The sequence below is a fragment of the Pezoporus occidentalis genome, unplaced genomic scaffold, assembly GCF_034315485.1.
Source record: "Pezoporus occidentalis ecotype Australia unplaced genomic scaffold, CSIRO_AGI_Poc_V1 ctg77, whole genome shotgun sequence".
Taxonomy (NCBI): Eukaryota; Metazoa; Chordata; class Aves; order Psittaciformes; family Psittacidae; genus Pezoporus; species Pezoporus occidentalis.
The window spans coordinates 3426746-3448077 of NW_026916126.1; the positions used below are offsets into that span (position 1 = coordinate 3426746).

The 21332-nt window shown below is 40.1% G+C and overlaps 1 protein-coding gene and 1 long non-coding RNA gene across 2 annotated transcripts in view; one reads left to right on the top strand and one right to left on the bottom strand.

Moving 5' to 3' along the window:
* The window catches only part of LOC134155381 (uncharacterized), a 66257-nt gene extending 47941 nt beyond the window's left edge, over positions 1-18316 (top strand). Inside the window, exons 2-3 of the long non-coding RNA XR_009961529.1 lie at positions 14976-15778; positions 15846-18316. This is a non-coding gene — a long non-coding RNA (uncharacterized LOC134155381). The remainder of the gene's footprint in view (positions 1-14975; positions 15779-15845) is intronic.
* LOC134155374 (uncharacterized) overlaps positions 1-21332 on the bottom strand; it is a 422006-nt gene that overhangs the window by 320591 nt on the left and 80083 nt on the right. The window lies entirely within an intron of this gene.

Sequence of the window (21332 nt, forward strand, 5' to 3'; positions counted from 1 at the left end):
CAGGCTCTCGATGCTGTCAGCAAGAAGGGAGCTCCCGCATTTGAGTCTTGAAGTCAACATGACTTTAGTCTGCATATTGCCAATAGGCTGCAAATCAGTGATCAGTTTGAGAGGGGAGACTTAAATTTACAGTAGATTTTAAGGAAGTTAAGCATTCCTGTGGAATTATGGCTGAATCGGAACATGTTGGCAGCAACTAATTCACATCTTTCACTGAAATATTCCCTGGCAGAATATCTTGGTTCAGGAAACTACTCTTTTGATGTTTATGCTGTTTTAATAACATACACTTGGTGAACAGGGATGCACATGGAATCAGTTCTTTATGACTAAAACCTTCGTGACTCTAAAAGCCTGTGGCTTAACTTTATGGGTAAATTTTTAGAGTTCTGGATATAAATTTGTTCTTTTTAAAATGTGTAGCTTGAGTGCACTCTGCTGATGTACTTTGCAATGGTTTCTATCATGCTCTTTTCATACATGATGAATAGGAACCGCCTATTACCATACATGAATACCTTGCTTATTCTGAAAATGCTTTCCACCAAAACTGGAAGGCAGATGTGTTCATAGCCAGGAGACTCTTTGAGATTTGGAAAGGTCAAGTGCAAACCTCTTTTCTGCCCCCACCAGGCTTTTGAATCTGCATTGCCTGAAATCTCTTATTAGTTTTTAATTTAGAAGGCAACTTTGCTTTCCATTTGCCTTCCGAATTGTGTTTCATTAAGGCCCAGCCTTAGGCAGATCCTAAGTTGCTCCTACCTGCAGAACGCCCAGAGGGCTTGAAATATAAGGATATTCTTCTGCCAGTGGTTTCATTCCTATAGCACATGCTGAACAGTTGTGTGGTTTATAAAAGCAGGCTCTCACTGCCAAATCGCTGCCATTGCATCTAAGATGTGCCTTGGTGAGTTCTCCACTATTTCTTTCCAAACAAGGAAAGGAGCAGCAGCTGTAGGGAAGGGTCGCTGCGGTTGATGTAGCTTCTTCTATTTGGGGTAAATTGCAATAAATTTTTATTCTTTTAGACATATATTTGTTAATGTGTTACTTATTAGCAATAAGTCAGGATATTTGGCTTAGGGTCAAAATACAGACCTTAGGTACATGATCTTTCCCCTACAAGTATTACATCAAAGATAAGATGAACAATAAGTGGCAAGGGTATTTGAAAAGCCTAGGTGAAAAGTTTTCATCAAAGATGTGGCTCCTTATCCCTGCTATCATATGCATATAGCAAAATTCAGTCAGGAAAGCACCTGTGCAGGTTATCTGGTGCAACCTCTACCTCAAAGAAGGGCCAACTTCAAACTTATGTGTCAAACCTACTACTAAAATGTGGTTCAAAGTTGCTACTGCTGCTTCCGCATGGCTCTGAAAGTTCTGATAAGACTTTCTTTTTATCAGAGAATACTGTGAATTTTACCAGCAGTTGTCTTCATTTCCTGAGGTCTAGTTTAAGTCATGCAAAAATGTATACTTATTTTATTTTGTTAAAGAAGCTGTAAAATAGGATAGTCACAAGGCAAATCACATGTAAAGCCATCTGATCAGGCTTCTAAAATCACAGCGCTTATGACAGGAAAGATGGGTCTTGGCTTCAGAAAATCAAGTTGTTTGAGGTTGTTAGAGTGCAAAACGTATTCCAGTTGTGGTACATAGGTGCAATCTTTGGTAGTTGCTGCACTCTCATTTAGAGCCATAGAAGTGGATCAAAGAAGATCCTTATTTTCCCTCCTCCTGTGTGCATGTCTGCACGTGTATGTGTCTCAGTGAGACTTCTCTGTGAGAGAGAGGTAAAGACAGCTGAGCTCGTAGAGTGTTTGTAATAAAACCCCCTTATCGTTGAGAGTTAATTTGTTCTGTCTTATGTGTGTCTGCATCACTTGATGCAATTAAATGAAGGCATTTAAGGCTGTCAGAAGAAAGTAACTCCTATAGCTTGTGTGTGGCAAATATATTGCCTATGGGCTTTGAAACTAAAAATACTGTGAAGAACTGGGAGGAAGAAGGGAAGGAGGGAGAGAAAAGAGGAGGAAAATTACATTATAATTTTTCCAGGCTGTGAGATCGAGAAGTGATCTACATACCAGAGTGCTGATAGTTTTCAAGCGGGTGTCACACAAAGCGAACAGCTATATCTGCAAAACAGACATCTTCAGTGGCAAGCTCATTAATGCAATTATTGAGAATTCAGAGAGACTGACTAGATTTTGTGAAACAGAGACATACCTTTCTCTACATGTCTACGTAGAAAAAAGAAAATCTCAGACATATTGAGTACCCTTGGGGACAGCTGAAAAATGGGTGATGACTCTATGTGATGTGGAGGATTTAAACCATTTCTGGAGTAGGAAAGCATGAAAGAAATGAACATAAAATTAGTAGCGGAGGATGACTGAAAGCTGAAAATTTTTTAAGGTGGCTAGAACATGTCACCCATTTGAAAATCATATGCCTGTGTCATTAGCAGTAGGCACAATGGCATGGTGACAAAACCAAAGAGAGAGGTAGGTTTGCTGGTTGGTTGCCTGCACTGAACCCCTTCCCATCATGCACAAGCAGGGGCAATAAAATAACATCCAAACTTAAATATATGATGAAGGCACAGCAAGTCTGCAGCAGGCAACGGAGACACAGTTAAACAGATTAAAAAGGAGTACCTAGAGTAGAGACTACTCAAACTTTCATGTACCATGTTTTAAACAGGTACACTGTGTTGATGAGCAGAATGATCCAGCTCACACACTGCATCTAACTGGAGAACAACTGAGGATAGCTAATAAAGCTTGGAGTGATATTATGTAGAGTGGGTTTTGTGGGCTTACCCCTGTATACAGAAGAATAAAAATCTACAGCTAATTTTCACAGGACCAGAAGAAGTATTTGGAAAACCAAGAGCTAACTTCTTTGGTCCTAATTGACCTTCATTTTAAGCCAGAAAAATTGTACCCTGCTATTATCAGCAATGGCCTCACTGGCATTAGCTGGACAGGATTCATTCACTATGAGGGGAGAAGTACTCTGGTGCATTACATATCAAAGTGTAATTAAAAGGATGGAAAATACCTGCAAATGAGATTGCAGTGGAGGAAAAAGAGCAAATGCTGATTATCAGTCTTCAATGTAAAGCAATAAAGTGCTACAGCCTACCCAGCGTGGGTTATGGTGCTTGTGTGTTCTCTGTCATGTTTGGCTGGTGTGCTAAACACCTAAACTAACACCTACCAAACAACTATAAAACAATTTTTTTCCTTCATTTTGGTATGTCACCTGCACAGAGGATATAACAGATGAAGCAGCAGAAATTGATGGAAAGACTAAAAGTAGTCATAGAGCAAGTAAGCTAATACATTAGAAATAAGAGGCAAAAGGCATAATCCAAATAATGCAAATTAGTAGAGCAACCAAAAATAGCCTTGCAAAATGGACTGAACATTGCCTTAAGGATCACAGTCCTCCTTTGTTCTTGGAAAATATCTAGAAGTAGCGCTTGAAGCAGCAGATCACTGCTGCTGTGGAAGAGCAGTCCATATTGAGCATACTGATGCCTGACAAGCAAAATCATATTCAAATGGAATAGGAATCATGTGGGCCTCTTGTTATTTCATCAGTAGATGTATGACTGTCCTGTGACATTTGAAATATACCAAATCCCTGTGGAATGGTTTCCACAAATCTCTGGCTTTTGCACTGTGGAGATTCTATGGCATGACACTAAAACACAGTATGAACTGCAACAGAGAAAAGAGAAAAATCACAGTAGCTCTGGCCTCTTGTACAATTTTATGTATGGGGTAAAGAGCAAAATGAAGTATGAGGTGTGAATGATTTTCCAACACTTTTTCTTCATCTACAAAATAGCTGTAAGAAGTAGCAAGTGTAAGAGAGAGATTACCTCTTAAAAGTAGATGGTGAAGGGATGACAGTTTGTACGAAACGAGATAGTTTTGTTGACTAGTGGAGACATCAGGAGTAAAACAGCAAAGCTGACCACTGAGAACAGACTAGAGATGAAATCAGGGAAAAGATGTGATTTCAAATAGCATGTTTTATGATTCTGAGAAGATCCTTTGAGATGGTGATCTTGACTGGATGCAATGGAAAAGAACTGCCAAGAAATACACTTGACAGAAGTGAATGAACTAAGAGAAAACAGTAATCTGTCTGTTCACTTTTTGTGCTCTCTGTCTCATATTTTGTTGCCATGTTAGGAAGTCAGGGCATTGGCCAAAAGGACCACTTTTAATACTCAAATTCCAAGATTGCCCCACGCTAAAGAGGACATGTGTAGCACTGCAAAATACCAGTTTCAGGCAAGATGTGCTCTGTGTGCATGGCAACGATGGCAACCAATTTATTTATACACAGAGAAGGAAAGGACTATTAAACATTTAATTGTGTTGTTAGAAAGGAACACTGGTATTCATAGTTCTTTATTAGTCATGCATAGTGAAAGAGTCGATTTCCTGTTGGTTTAAGAAAAGCAAGGAAATAATTTGGCAATACTTTCACCTGCTCACTGTGTGGGGGTGTGTGCTGAAATAAACTGAGAAGTATTGAGAAACGGTATGTAATTGCTGAAAATGTCTCTTGAGCCTCTCCTACTTAGTGCGCATTGTCCTGTGTGGATCTTTGGTGTTGTGAGTGATCTCAAGCAGAAGAGTGATCTTGTTATCTGAATTGCTCTCTGCTCATTTACTCAGCTTTATTTCTGCCAGGTAGGCTTTGCTCTGATCACAAGTGGCAAAAGCTTATTTGCTAAGGACACTAGATAATGCATCAAAGAAACTGTTGTGGAACTGGAGTTCACAGGATCTGGAGTATGAAATACCTTTTGAAGAATAATTTTTTTTTTTTTTTTTTTTGCCCAGGTTTAATACATTAACCATAAGAATGATAAGAGTGGGCACAGATGAAGAACAAACTCGGAATAGAGTCAAATGCAGATGCCTTTAGCTAAGGAAGAGAAGGAACAGGTTTGTCTGAAACCATCCAGCTGAAGTTTTCCTTCTTCAAGAGGAAGCTGTTGGTTTCCAGGACATGCCATTTCTTGTCCCACATAATACACAGCACATTGGAAATCTCTGATTAATTTAAAAAAATCCATCATAGCTAAACCTGGATCTGAATGACTGACAAACTCTGTACAGAAAGCATGCAGAGGGAGTTCATGAGACATAAAGCTACTGATCTTTTGTTAGAATTAAAACATTTAGGTATATAGGTCCTACCAACACTAAGTTCAAACCTCAGCCTCCCCAAACTGTAATAAGATTAGATTCATAGAATGCCATATAATTAAGATCTCTCTTTGTTTCTGATCATTGTGATTTTTTGGGGGGGGAAGAGGGCTAATAAAATGTGCAGAGAAAATGCTTAAGAGCTGTCTTGGCAGTAGCTGAATATGTGAGATATTTTCAAATGTAAATATACTTATGTAGAGGCTCAAGACTAAAATTTACTCTAAGGACATAAGTATAAAATTCAGTACAGGTGTTTGTTGTGCAAATTAAAGATTTTGGGTTTATATCTCACTGGACATCAAGAATTTTAAGAAGCAGATTAAAAGAAATGCTATCCATAATTATATAGATCTAATTGTAACTTTCTTATTTTTTTGATTACGACAACATTACATTGTTAAAGTGAATGAGCTCTGAGTAGTGATAATGAAACATAGTAATCGTGATTTTGGAAATTGATATAGTGTTCCAGACTAACAGCCTAAATGGACCATACAGAAAGTTATTTCTGAAAAACAGGTATAGTAAACAATATTCTTAATACTATAGTACAAAGCAAACATATACCTGTCCTGCTATAAGCCATTACCATGAACTTAAGAATCTAGCAAATTTTGGAAAATAATCTCTGATATAAAAATATCCTTCTTGAAGAAAAACACAACTATATTCCTGGGTACCTTAGTGTCCAGACCAAAACAATGCTGGTCACGTACCTAAAACATTTTAATGTTGTCCTTAGAATTAGAAATTAGAAAATGTAGAAAAGGGTTTATTTCTTCTCCTAGCACAGTCAAATAGGAAACTGTAACAAAACAGGATGTGATATGGGTGCCAAGTAGTGAGGAACAGGAACTGAAATCTGCATGTCTTATGTTGTTTATTGAATTATTTGATCAGAAATGTTAGTACTATGAAAAGCAAATTTGATGAGGAATGTAGTTCCGTTTTATTGTGCAGAGCTTTTCTGGCACTTAAATGACTTGAAAAATTCCCTTTGATACCACTTGCAATACAAAGTGCAGATACAGCATGGTGTGGCTTATGGGCTTTTGAAAATGTGTTTGTAGGACAGATGAGCGGTTTGGCTGAATTCCCCTAAAAACCCAATCTTTACTCTGTGTAGCAGTCAGGATATTAAGACTGATTCCATAATTGGTATAATACACTGAATAGCATTGCAATTAGAGGCATGTCATTAGCTGCCAGTCTTCCAATACGTACAGGTAAGGATCTACCTGAGAATACTGTCTGATTTTCTGTGTGCTGTCATGCCACGAAATGCAGCCATGATTGTGCAGCCTCTTTCTTCTGTTCACAGCAGGGCAGGGCTTTCCCCAGAAAGTAAACAAGAAGCAATATGGCATGGCTCATCATCTGATGATCAGCTCTTCCTTTGGCCCCCAGTGCTGAACTTTTCTTGCACCGTTGTTTCAAATATGCAATATTCTGTGACGTTTTAATTCCAGCTCTCCTGACTGCTTTACTTCTTCTTTTTTTTTTCTTGCACTTATCTGTAGCTAACGTTGCAACATGGTCTTTTTGTCCTTTCCCATCACTACTGATGTTGGAATGGTGTAATGCAGGCAATCTTTGGTGGAACAACTACTATACCTTTTACAGCTCAGATTGGAGGGAAGTGAGTTTTTATTTCTCGGTTTTGTTTTTGAGCTTATTGATTGCAACATTACTTTTCCCTTTGAGGTCATCTTATTAGTGGAGATTAGTAGGGAAAATGTGAGAAAGAAAGAATAAAAGAGAGAGATTTGGAAAATAAGATCTATTTCACAGAGAGTTGGTAAGTGTTCCCATGAGGGTCAAGGCAATCGTGATCTTTGTTTAAACAAATCTCAAAGGTAATTCACTCAGACTTCAATTTCTGAAGGAGTGGATTGGGACTCCACTGCCTTGGGCGATGCAGGAACATCAGGTACAAGCTTGCTTCTATTAACATACAGCATTTGAGTGGTCATGCTCCACAGCTAGCACTGCAAAGCAAACACTGAACCCTGACTTTGTGACAGTTGAGGGGACCCTGTTCAGGGGAGTGCTGGCTACAGTTCCCTCTGCTCTGCCATCTGGTTCTACCCGTTCAGCTTTCCCAGGCATCAGCCCTTCTGGGACCTGGTGTAACCGCAGCTCCTGGGGCAGCCACAAGACTCCCTTTGCTGTAAAGAACAAAAAAAACCCTCTGAATTGGCTTTTTGAATATGCTGCACCAGAATGATAAGAAAACTGGTGGGCCCTCAAGGCTGACACACTTCCCTGCCACCTACATCCAAGCTCCCTTTCAGACACCATCATTCTTATCCCAAAGGCAGTGGCAGAGCCAACAGCAGCTAGGGGACTGGCATATTTGCCCCCATGGGCACCTCAACCATCCCCTGTCTTGTTAAGGATCTGTGTTGGACATGGTGAATTTGCAGAGGCTAAAAAGAACCATTAAACCTGCTACTTTGACTCCTGTAAGTTACCAGAGTCAAAGGGCCCTGAGCTCTCCAGCAAATAGTTGGCTAGAGCATTGCCTCCAGAAAGACCTCCAGGTTTAACCAACAGCCCCCAGGCGAAGCAGATCTACATGGTGTTTTATGTTAGTGGGTAGTTCAGTCCCAGAGCTCATCATTCTTACTCTTTACAACTTCTTCCTCACTGTCCCTTGGCAGTGGCCTGGATTTGCTTCTAGTCTTTGGCTTCCCTTCTCATTTCTGTGCTAAAGAGCCTTGTTAGACTGACTACCTCCTCTCTACTCTCCCTTAGCCAGGTATTTAATAGCCTTTGTGCCACAGCATTGCTCTGAAGTACGTTTCTGTTGGTTGTAAACAGTGACCTTTCATTACATTTCTTGCTCTTCTATCATCATTTCTTGATGAATTATGGACATGGCCTACTGTTCTTCACCCATATGTCATTACAACTAATGGTGGAATAGAAACCAAATTACAAACCAAATTCTCTTAGAATATTAAAGAATACTAGGAAGAAATGCTTCACTGTGAGGGTGGTGGGGCATTAGAACCCAGCTCTCACTGGAAGTTGCCTGGAGAAGCTGTGGCTTTCCCATCCTTGGAAGTGTTCAAGGCCAGTTTGGATGGGGCTTGGAGCAGCCTGGTCAAGTGGAAGATGTCGCTGCCTGTGGGAGGGGGTTGGAACCAGATGATCTTTATGGTCCCTTTCAACCCAAACCATTCTGTGATGCTATGATTCAAATTTAAAGTCAGTACAATGTATAAAAAGACTGGGCTTAAAAGGTGCTGAATCTGATCCTTCACTTCTGCTCCATTAGAGGAGCTACACATCAGACAAATTTTAAGCCTATGAACGTTTGTATCTCTTCTTAGCAGGGCATTGAAAATACTGCCTTCTTTGCACTGGTGTTAGATCCATAGACTGGATCTTCTCAAAATGTTAAGTTGAAAATGTAAAAAGAAGAACAGAAAGGCAGGCAGACATGCAACCTCCTGGTGAACCCATTTTTAAGACCCGATGACATGCATAAAAAAACCCCAAATTAAACTCCAAATTAAACTTCTTAGGAACTGATCTTCTGAGAAGGAAAATAAAACGGGCTGGAGTTCATGCCTCCCTCCCTTTGCCTCAGGAAAAAAAATCCTGCTATGATTATGCTTGTAGTGGTTCCCAGTTTCATTCTTTAAAAAATGCAAATGTTTTTCTTTCTTGACCAGTAGATAGTTTTTTTAAAAGGTTCTTAAATACTTTTGAAATGTTCTTGGCTGTACAAGAAGTTGCTTGTTTTTTATTTTTTTAAAGTGTGCTAGTTCGTAATGGTTAATGTTTTCTCTATGTGGAAACAAGGAAATACTGCCTTTGTAAAGACAAAGATTTATTTCATTATTGAAAGCACTGTGCAGTCACTCATCTTTTGAGGTCTGGGGATTGCTGAAGGCAACTTGCAGCAGGTGATTTAAGTTCCTATTGCAAATTTTGTTTCTCCATGGTGTGAATGAGGGAGTTGGGATCCCTTCTATTCCCCTCTGTAAGTATGTTTGTATTATCAGGATGTGTCTAAGCCTGCCATTCTACAACAAATAGGATTAACATACCGACTGCTCCTAGAATACCTTAGCTGGGGTGCAGAAATATGTATTCCTCTTTCCCCGCATGTATGTGTTTGTATATATGTATGTATTTGGCAAACAGTGAGATTACAAGTAAAGGACTGATGATGAGTGTGCAGCTATGTCCCTCATCCATCCTCCCTCTCAAAACCTTGGGAGTTTTATAGGAGAAAAGTGACATTTGGACCTTCTCTGTGACTGTTTTAGAGACATAAAACATCTCCTCTCAGCAGTAGTTATTTCCCTTATTCCAGTCAGTTCTACTTCACTTCCAAAGGTAGGACAGCTAGGGGGCTAGGGGTTTGTGCTGTTACACATCTCCCTGAAGAGTCCTTTTGTTTGTTTAAGGTCTGTTGCTAGAATTTAGCCTATTTTCACTGTGGGAGAGATGACAGCAGATGGTTGAGGAGTTCCTGAGAATGTGCAGAGCAACTTGTCTATAAACTAAGGGAAAGGTTGGGCTTATTTTTCTTGCCCTACTGGCTTTCACCACCACTCAGTGCATAATATATCATACTTACCAAGGTACATACATATCAAGGTATGATATATTGAAAGGAGCATTGCCCTTACACCACATAAGACTGCTATAGAGAAAGTGTTGGATTTTTTGAAAAGTTTTATTTATTTTTGCTTTTCAAATGGATCAGGTTGTTCATTAATTGTATTTTGGGGGAGAAAAGGAATCCCAGTTCTTCTGCATGTTGCCCGTACACATGGGCCGATATAATGCACAGCAGATAAAATCCACACTGTGCTCCATATCAGGACTATGGCAAGGGAGATGCACATATGTATGTATGTGTGTATGAGGCCAGCATGGATCCACAAGAAAGGTAAGATGATATTTTGATAAAATGCTGTATCTTTCCCTCGACCGTTTCCTTCATGAAAACTTCCACCCATGAGCATAGGAAGGTAGAAAAAAAAGCAGTGGGAATGAAAACCATGGTAATACATTGGCAACACAACACACATCACTGATGCAATTCAAAATCCCCTTGCTTTGTTGTCTGCATGCCATACTGAGTTTTTCAGTCAGATTTTAATTTGCTGGACTAGAGTGTGAGAAGATATGGAGTAAGAATATCCAGTTTCCCTATTCATGGTAAATTTGCCATCCAAACACCTGTTTTTCCACTTAAGGCCATGCAGGGGTTTCCTGGAATCACAGTTGGAAGGGTCTCAGTCGAGCATGCATGTATAGCGACTTCCTCTGCCCATGCTACGCACTCATACAGGTTCCTTGCTGCGACTCGCATCTGCTGCCCGTGCCTGTCCACCCACATAACCACAAAAGCAGAAGAGACTCTGAAAACATAGACAAAAATGGTGCAGTAGTTACTCTGTGACATAATGGAAAATGTTGTGCAGAATGTTGCAGACTTCTGAGTCAGTACAGCTGCTAATTGTAAGGATCTGGGAAAGAGCCTGAGTGCCCAAATCATTCATTGTAAGATGGATTGACAGCACCCATTCTTAGTGGAAATGTTGCATTGTTCGTCAACAATGGAATTCATTGAAGATTACTTGGGATCTATCTGTCCCTGAAAGTTCTGCTATTTACACCAGAGTATAAGATACATATCTGACATGTATTACAATCGTTTGTAACTTTACGCCTTAGGATTAATCAAGGAATTACTCTTTCCATTTCTAAATAAGATTTCATTCCAGTAATACTTTTTTTTTTTTCGAGACAGCTACAAACTTCAGTAAATCGGCCTATTAATATTCTCTTGACTCCTAGATGTGTTTGCTCCTGTATTACCCTCAACAGTGTTTTAATTTTCCCTGAGAATCTTATTTTTGGCTCATGTCTCTGACTGGGGTTTGGGGTGGAGCCAGTCCAGTATGCTCTTGGCCAAGCAGAAGATATCCATCTGGCATTCTTCTTCCTGCTGGAGGGAAAAAAGTCTTTGGAAAGTCTTTATGGAGTCCTTCAGGGGATGTTATCTGCCACTCTAGTATCATGGCCCTGAACATTTCCTGTCTGAGTCATATTTTGTAGAAAAGATTAACTTTCTGCTGACCTGTGGCAGACTGAGAAAGTATCTAAAAAGCTTCTTAGGAGGGTGCTATAGAAATCGGTGGTGTTTCACTGGGTTTGTGCAGTATGATGAGGTCCAGCTATTGAATGCATGTTGGCTATGTGGCTGGGCTGCCTTTGAAGCTGCCTTCAGAGACAGGGCGGATTATTACTCTCTCAAGGGGGTGTAGCATGCTGAGAGGAGTGAAGTCTGGTTAGGCAGATCACTGTCTGCACTCATCCCTCAGCAGCAGCCGTTGCCAAGAATGCAAGGGACTCTTAGCCAGGGCCAAGGCTACAAAGTGTTTTAGTCTGTGGCCAGCATCTAGAAGGTGCCAGCAGAGCTTGGTCTCCTCACAGCTGGTGATGGTACTTACTTTGAAAGTGGTCTGTATGGTCTTTCCTTGAGTGCTAATGCAGTTGTCTTGAACAATTATCCAGTACAGTAATAGCATGGCTCTAATTTAACTTGGTTGATTTGGTCCTGTGCCTGCCTCTTGTCTGTTGTCAGACTGGATGTGGGTTGAGGTTGCCCAAAACAAGAGAGTAACGTACAGATGGGATTTTACTGATGACGATTGCTTTGTTTTCTGTTTTCCTGTCAGCTCTCAGGAGATTACAATTTCTGATTTCTGAAATTCTGACTGATAATTTCTGATTATTATCCTATTTCTATTCAGATGTAGAAGACCCTTCAAGAACGGTTTTAGAAAAAACCCTTAGAAAGCTTTTGGGTATGTTTACAGTATGATTTTTCCCTTAATTCACCAAGACTCAGAAAAAAAAACCCTTTAAACTTGTGGACTGAGAAATCCTGCTCCTTTCTCAGATTCACAATCTTCTATGGCCTTTTCAAAACAAGAAACATTTAGCTGTTCTTAGTTATAAATGAATATTGTTAGGTAAGTGTTTGAAAATATTAAGAAGAAAAATATTTTTATATGCTAGTGATTATGTAAAAGACCTGATGGGTACTTCTGGAGGTCTCTGTCTTCCAGCCAAGTAGCAAAAAAATACAATAATATGGTTGTGGAAGTTAAAAAAGCTGATGGGTTTGTCTTACAGGAACGTGGAATAAATATGAATAAGGAAAGTTGCAGTCTACATCTGAGTCAAAGCCATTGAGAGTCAACATGAAGATCTTATTTACTCCAGTGAACTCTGGACCAGGACTTAATACTGAAAAGTCTCAGAAATCTCATAAATTCTGGACAGCCCCTGATCTGAGAGGCAGTCTTTTTTTTAGTCAGTGGTGGCCACAGTCATTACGTGTCTACTGTATAACTGTACTTGCAAATGTTGATTGAGCAGTTCCCTTAGTGCTCTAGGAACTATTAGTCCAAGTGAGGGAAGAGTTTGTTAGGCCTGTATTTCAAGCATGCCAGTAGACAGTGTTATTGTATGACTCTATTGTATTAGGAATGTTTACCATGTCGTTAAAAGGTGCAAGGACGTTTTTATAGTGACTGTGGTAGAAATAGCTATTGAAGCTTAGTCATGATTACATCCAAACAAACACTATTTGCTTGTGACTTAGCTAAATACAACTGTGACCTTATTGTCTTTTGTCAGCTTTGAAGAATTGAAATAAGCATATTTTATTTGTTGAGGGAAGATTTCAAAATGGCTTAATAGGATTTCAATTGCATACCAAGCTAAGGGCAGTGATGACGAATCTCTTTTTTTTAGTTTACATGTGAATTTTATTCAATATGGGATACCATTCTGGGAAGAGACTTCTTCTCAAGAAAATAAAAATTCTGGGCATGCAGGAAATGTGAGGCAATTCTCTCTAGTGGCTGCATTTCTCCTAGAATTGTGTGTAATTGGAAAGTATGTATTTTTAAAATCACTGGTATCTGACTATTGAACAGGGATGGCGGAGATATTTTTGTCTCTTTCAGCTGGAGGACAATACTATGAAGTTTCAGGTCAGGTGAGAAAATGTTTAAAAGTTCCAAACCAAGGAAATTAGAGGACTTGGTCTACCAGAGGATCAGATCCTAATATGGTGCTGAAGTACATACACATAATGGGTTATACATTGGTTTTCAGTAGTAAAACCAAGAGGGTGATAGAATTAGCTGAGTGTTTAACCAGAAAAACTAGGGCCAGAAGTGGGACATAGTCCACTCTGTTGGCTCTAGACCCTTAGCCTATATAGCTGGTCAGCCACTCAGGTGCTGTCTTACAGGAGCAGCTTCAAACTAAGCCACTGAAGTCATGATAATTCATTCACATCTAAATGGGTCTTCAGAGGTCCCAAAATCTAAATCCAAGTTTGGCCTCAAATACATGACAGCTATAGATACAACAAACATGTAGGTGCCTGAAGGATTCTTAAACTTACTTAAACACCCTGGCTGATCACCTCTGAACAGATGGTGTGTTGCTTCCTACGATTATCATGTTCAGGATGCTCTCTGCATGACTTCTTTGTATGGTCAAGACCTTTGTCTTTTTAAGTAGAAAAATTGACTGCAATTATTAGGCTACAATGTCAGCCAGGTTTTAATATTGCGTGGGGCATCAGTGGATGCCATTAGACATAGTCTTATTGTGAACTAGATAGGGCATCCCTCTTCTCTCCCTTTGGCAAATGAGAGCCAGTCAACATTTTCTGGCAATTTGGCATTTCTGGAACATTTATAATTAGAAACATAAATTATTACTCAAAATCATGGTTGAAAATTTGACATTTTTATCAAAGAATACCCTGACTGCTAAAGAAAATGGTGTTTCTGACATTACTGAGTTGAACAATATCTTTCAAGCAAATGGTGGTTATTTTTTAACTGCTGTTACCCTGAGTACCATTCCCTCTTTTTTTTTTTTGCTAACTCTAGTGGATATCTGCTCCCTTATCAGGTCATTTGCCTTTCAAAATGAACCATTACATATGCATTTTTTTTTCCAGTTAATAGTCCCTCATGCTGTCATTTTGAGCCCATGCTGTCCTAGAGTACTGCTGTGATAGTGCTTATCTGCTTCTTGATCTGAAGACCAAGTGTCAGCAACTTCTGCTAAAGCCAGCATGAACGGGTGGTTCTCAGGCTATCTGTGAATCAGCATCCTAGCTCTGTGGGGATGGGCTTCTCCAGCAAATAATACTGTAATGCTTTTGCTTTCATGGATGGTTTACAATCTTTTTAATGTTAATATCAGATACAGAGCTGTTTCTGGCTTTGAAGAACAGTTACTAGGATCACCTAATTCTCATGAAAGTGTTGAAAATTCTTGAAGAAATAGGTTCTGTAAAGTGATAAACACAAGCCATGCTAAAATCTGAATGTTTTCACTTTATTAGTTCATATGTAATGATTAGTGCACCACAACTACGAGCACAGTCAGATGCTTGTTGGCACACACAGACTCTGTGGTTGCATGTGTGCCATTTTAAAGTAATATACCATTAATCCATTACAGACTTAGACCAAGAACTTTGTCTAGGACTTCCCACAGCTAGGAGGAAGTTCAGGTCTGGATCCTGGTGTAATATTTGGGTTTGATTTGTGCAAGATGGACTCCAGGATTTGAGTATTAGCCTTTCACTCTTTCTCATCCTTGTAGGTCCTCTGCTTCAAACTTTGGGTAGGTTCAAGCTCACCATTTAATCTGTCACAGTTTTGGCTGGAGAGATGCACTGCGGAGCCTGCTGCCCCCACCTAGGCCAGGAGCTGAGAGGCTTAAAGAGCAGGGAAATAAGTTGGGTCTTCCTTTTGAAAGAAAACTGTCACCCCTGAAGTACAAAATCGGCTTCAGTTGGGACAGGACTGACCCACCAATCTCTGAGCATGAGTAATGTGGGGGAGCAGTGGATTTTCTGAGCACTGCTCAGAAAACTGCTTGGTGTTGCCTATTAAAAGAAGATTATGCTCAAAAACTTGAAAAGCCAACCTCCCCCAGCAGCAGTGCCAGCAGCTGGTAGTGCTGGTGGACATGCCAGACTGTGGGGTGGTACAGGGGGAGGCAGGAAGGGCACAGGGCATGTGAAGGCTCTCAGACTTGAGCACATGAAAAGGCGCTTTCAAATCTTCCCTTTTGAATATAGAAAGGTAGAGCAGTAGGAGTTGTTTGAAAGTGAATATGCCACTTCCAACATAAAGTTTTTGTAACTTTGGTTTAATGATGTGTATCAGAGAGAGAATCCTGGGAGCAACATTCAGGCCAGCACAAGGCCACAGACTGCATGAAGCAGCCACTCCCACCTGGTCTGTTTCAGGCCCTGGCTCTGGATGAGATTGGGAAGACGCTGAGATGAATATCGGGATGTGCTCAGTGTTTGCAAGTGACACTGGGTCCCTGGTATGAGGCAGTATGGCAGGTGACACGCCATTTCTTGAAACCTGGTGGTGTCTACAGGCACACACAAAAGAATGTTAATAAAAATGCAATTGTTGTACATGTTATTGCATAAAATGTATATTGTATATAATGTATATATACAATAATGTATACTGTATACAATATTATATATTGTATAACATGTATAAGCTTAAATTTGCATAGAGCTATTTGAGTCTGTACATAAGTCACTCCAGAGAGATTCAGCAAAATAAAGCAAAGTGAGAGGGAGAGAGAGGACTTTGTGCTGTTGCTCTGGTGCCATGCTCACACTTGCCAGCCCGAAATCAGGTGGTCAGCAGACGAGGCTGTGCACAGCACTTAAAAACCCCAGTGAGAAAGAATATGTGTGTATGAAGGGTTAATGTGTCTGGCATCACAAACCCTCTCTTCCCAATTTTTTTTGTTGACACGGCTAGGAAAGGTATGGACTCGTAGAAGGACTAACATGAAAAAACTTCCATTACCTAGAGCTTCAGATTTTGAAACCATACCACAAAATCAAATGTACAGGGTTTACACCACAGAGCTGGTATTGGTACTTTTATGGGCAGGGAAATGAGTGTGCTTGTGGTCAGACACTGAATTGCATGATGTCAATATAGTTTCTGTATAGGTAAGGATTTTTCCAACAGGCATAATTAAAAAGTAGTCTAACAGAATATTTAGGGTTTTCTTTGCATTGAATTGTGCTAATTTGGAAGAAAATACTCAGCAGTTGCTGCTGGGGAATACAAGCTTCTGGAATGGAGGCAGTTGCAGTGATTCTTGTATATCATTAAATCATGAATAAACTTAGAAACTGTGTTATTCAAGCAACTGCTTCTATATTGGAAATGTAAATCACAATGCCAAATTTTATTTAACTTTATGCAAAAATTGGCATGCACAGAATCAGTTTTCTACTCCATGATGATTTATACTCAATAACAAGTCATTTTTTCCAGCAGAAATCTCCAAAAATTCTGGGCCAAGTATAATATATAGTGCTGTTGTACTGGCATTTCCCACAAGAACCAGTAAGCTGTGCGTTCTCCAAATAGTCACAGCAGAGAACTAGGATGCAAAAAATATTCTCTAAGAATTTTGTATTAAAAAGGATTTTTATACCTCATGCTGTACTTCCTTTTGGTCATTTTGAGGAAGGGTTGACAGTATGATGAATAAAAAAGTTCAGGGCTCATATATAGGAGGAAACTAGAAATGCTATATTGTGGGAGAACCCTAACACCTTTTGCTAAATAGTAGTTTATTAGAAAGTCTTTTTTTTATTTCTAGTCAGGCTTTTTTAGGCTAGTTGTAGTGCATTAAAATGGGGGGTGGAGGGGACAGCTTTGTGTGCCAGTCACCCTGTAGCAGGAGTCAGATGTGCTTCTACTGTCGTGTAGATGAGGTCCTTAGTGACATGGTTTAGTGGTGGACCTGGCAGTCTGGGGTAAAAGTTGGACCTCATGATCTTAAAGGTCTTTTTCAGTCTAGCTGATTCCGTGATACTGCATGTGCTGCTTCCTTATTAAAACCAGTGAGGAAGAATTTTTTTAGTCAATACATGGTTTCATTCCGTGTTTGGACCCTAAGGCTTGTCAGGTATGCTCACCTTTTGCAATATTATCAAAAGGGAAAAGGACCCTGGTTTTTGCTCGTAGGCAGATGAAGGCATGTAACTCTCAAGATGATTCTGCTCTGAATTAAAATGCTTTGTGTAATTGTCTAAGTATTTAAAGTTGTCTGCTGAGGATAATAGTATGTACTTGATTAGATTTATTTGGCATGAGCTTTTGATTTGGATTCTCCAGGAGAACAGATCTGAAAGTGGTGCTTGGCAGCAGGGCTGACTCCTCTGTGTGGGGATTGCTCCCTGTCTGCCTGCAGACTGCTCTTAATAAAATGATCCACCTAATACATGTTGTCCTTTGTTACTTGGAGCTCCTCACAGCTGGAGAAGCACATCAAACAGTTACAAGAGCTTTGTTTTCTTGGAGCAGCTGAAATACTAGGTAACGACTTCAGAAGTGATGGTTTTACACTCTGGAGATAAACACACAGCTGCCACTTCGTTGGGGTTACTGTACTTCATGAAAAGGTTTTGTTTTCTAAGCCAGATCCTGTGCTTCAGTCTGCACCCTGTGCACTGCTTACACCTTACACCTGCCTGTGCACCAAACCCTGCTCTGTGAGGTGAGCAGGCAGCATGTCCGAGTGAAGGATTTGGCTGCCCAAAGGTGCGCAGTGATGCTGGGGTGGATGCCCTTGAGTGTCTGAGACAGGTCTGGTGGTATGATGTGAACCTACAGGAAGGCTGCTCCTGCCCCGGAGACTGGAGTGTCTCCAGTGGCATGTAAGTGTTCAGGCAACTGAATCATTCTTCTCATTTCCAGCAGTTAAAATGATGTTATCTGAAAGTAACCCAATCCTCCTCCTCGGTATGAAGAGCCACTCCAGACAGAGACTGTTGGCTCTGCTTAACAGGAACAGTTGCATTTCAGTTAATTTAAACTAACACATGGGCTCAGGACTCCTCATTAAAGCTCAGAGCAGCGTGAATGTGTGGGTGAGAGAAGAGCCAGAAAGCCAGTGTGGTTCACTTGGGCTTGATCCTCCTGTTGCTCAAGACAAAAATTGCTTTGGAAAAAGTCCCCTCTGACCTAAAACTTGGAGCATTTTCAGTGAAGTTAGAAAGCTGCTTTCCCAAAGTGAGGGTCCCTGGGGGTAGCCACTAGGAGCATTTTAACTCTGTGTGTGGGAGCAAGCCTAAGAATGATTGATGTTAAGGAAATAAAAATCGTAGCCAGTTTAATTCCCTTTAACTCTGCAACTTGTGGAGCTCGGCTTCCCCCTCCTGGGGACTAGGCGTAAGGGCGGCAGCAGGCGGAAGCTTCCTCCTTCCTTTGCTCCACTTTGGAACTTTCAACTGCTAGGTGTGGACAACTCCGGCTTTGCACTCCTAAGGTGCTTGTGAAAGACAAGATAATTTGAAAAGCAAGCCTGTTCCAGTAGGATGAAATCGGCTGTAGTAATATTTGTATCTCTGTTAAAAAACAAACAAACAGCAAGAAAACAGGTCGATACCTTTTCCTTCTTTAACTTGAAAAATCTCTTTAAAGGATTGCAAAGCAGGTGATTGAAAGTTCAAACCTAATAGATCCTGATTCCCTTTTTAGACGAAAGAGTGAAAGATCTCTTTTAAAAACAAAGGCATGTCTGATTATGCCCCAACCCTGGAAGTGTTCAAGAACAGGCTGGATGGGGCTTTGAGCACCCTGTTCTAACGGAAGGTGTCCCTGGCCCTGGCAGGGGGGTTGGAACTGGGTGATCTTTAAGGTCCCTTCCAACCCAAACCATTCTGTGATTCAGTGGTGCATGCTATTTTGCATTTCTCTTTAGTAGCCTAGGGGTCCTCAAGCACAGATACGTGAAACATTACCAGTTGCTCATAGCTTTAACATGATCTCATGGAAGTGTCAAGGGCATCCAGCCACTTGAAGCAGTAGCATCTGTTTGTATGAAACAGCATAGTTTCAGTGTTGTACAGATCCATTTCCATGAATGGCTCAACTTAATTTTTTTCTATTTATCCTTTTAAAATCAAAACCAAGAAAATGACCTTTTTGTCTCAGATTTTTTTGTTTTGTTTTGAAGTGAAGATGCTGGTACATATCTTGTCTTACATAAATGTAAATGAACATAAGTTCAGGAATGTTAAAAAAGAAAATATTATTTGTTTATGCAAAACTTGGTGTATGGGAGGCCTGGAGACACAAGAAAGTTTGTACTTTCATGAATTGCATCAGTGCTACTTATGTCCAGAAATCTAATTTTATTTAAGGCAACTCCCAGAAAAGTGAGAAAAAGAGCTCTGGCTGATTCAGATCAGCAGTGGGCTAGGACCTAAACATATTGAGGAAAAAACCCTCAGTTTCTTTGGGTATCAGGATCCAAGAAATACTTTTTGAAAATAATTTCATCTAGGCAGTAAAGGCTACACCCTATGGAGGACATCTGGGAAGACTCATGGTCGTCAACATTGGGCAGTTTGCCTACTGGGGAGGACTAAAAAACATTCAGCAGTTTTCCCTGGACATTCACAGGACACTGCATTGTTCTTCATACCCACAACCTTTCCCTGGGTTGGAGCTTCCCTGCTGTAGGACAGCATGTGCTAAGAGTTTTAACTTGGGGTGTTGCTGTGCTTGGCTAAAGGCAGCATGGTCCACAGTGCCAGCCGCCCCAGTAGTAAGGAATCAAAGGTTACCCCAGGCGGAGCTGGTGGATTTCTGGGGCGCAGAAATCTTCTTCCTTCTCATCTTTTAACCATTGTTAAATAATTTCCATTATTTTAATACCTAACTGAAAATTAATGTCCCGGATAGAAAGTGAATGAGGCAGCATCTACAGTATTAACACTGTGAAGGTTGTCCTGACACTTATTTGTTGAATTCATTTTTCTACAGAGGAATGGAATTAGGTTTTTAAAATCACAGCGTCTTTCCTAGTTACTACCTCACTGCTGTCCCACAAGTAATTTGTCCTAATATATTTGGTGAATACCAGGTACTTAAAAATATGTATGTCTGCAAACCTGGACTGAAAGATTAATAAAAAATGGCAGAAAATTGACCATGTATTTGGTAGGTCATTGCAGCATGTTTGCACACAAAATAATTCTCTCTCACCTGGGTTTGTGTAGCTTTGTCTTTCTGAACCATGCATTTGGTTGTACTTAGGTAATCTGAGAGATATGAAGAGTCAAAAATCTCTCTTTTATGTTCTAGTTGAGTTACGTCATGGCTTTTTAACGTAAAATAGTTGGTACTTCACAATTTTCTCAGACATCTGATGAGTGCTAGCAAAAATAAGTCTAGTTACTCTACTAAGCCATGTCCACCGCTCATGATACACAGGGAGCAAATATAAAGTCTCTGTTTAATACGGGATGCAGGATGTGAGCCTGGAAATTGCCAGACTAGATGGAGGTTTCAATGAAAATACAAAGAATTTCATTGTGTTTTAGGATTATATCTAAGCCAAATGTAAGCATTTCTGTTTCTTCCTGTGCTTCCTTCCTGTTTAGATATCCAATTTTTGTACATGTAGACCAAAAACCTGAGAAGCTTATAGTTCCCCAGTTAGTAGCTCTTGCTAGTGCATGCTCATCATGTTTGCTAGAAAAGAAAATCCACAGCAGGGATGTACTTCAAAGTATTAGAGGATATATTTCTAAAAGTATGGATTTTGGTGGAATGTTAGAAAGGCTCCAACATTAAAAACGCTTAGTTTTAAACAAAACTATCTGGCAAAACGTACTTGTTACTATTAAGCAGTGAAAATTGCTGGCTGTCTAATACGAACAATCCTAAATAGTTAAACATCTACTACTACACTCATCAACTTTAGCACTGCTGCCAAGACTTTAATTTTCTAATGTTACCTGCTATTGCCCAATCCGACACCCAGATCTCCATGATTCATTTTTTAGAGCACAATCTTCAACTTGCCGCTTTGATATATAAAAGAAGACCCAAACAGAACCTCCTCTCTGCCATTAAATGTATTTAGCCAGACAGATTTCCCCTTGGTTTCTGATCCTTTCTGAGTCCCAACACCATGTATTTTGAGGACCAGGCATAGCATGCTCAT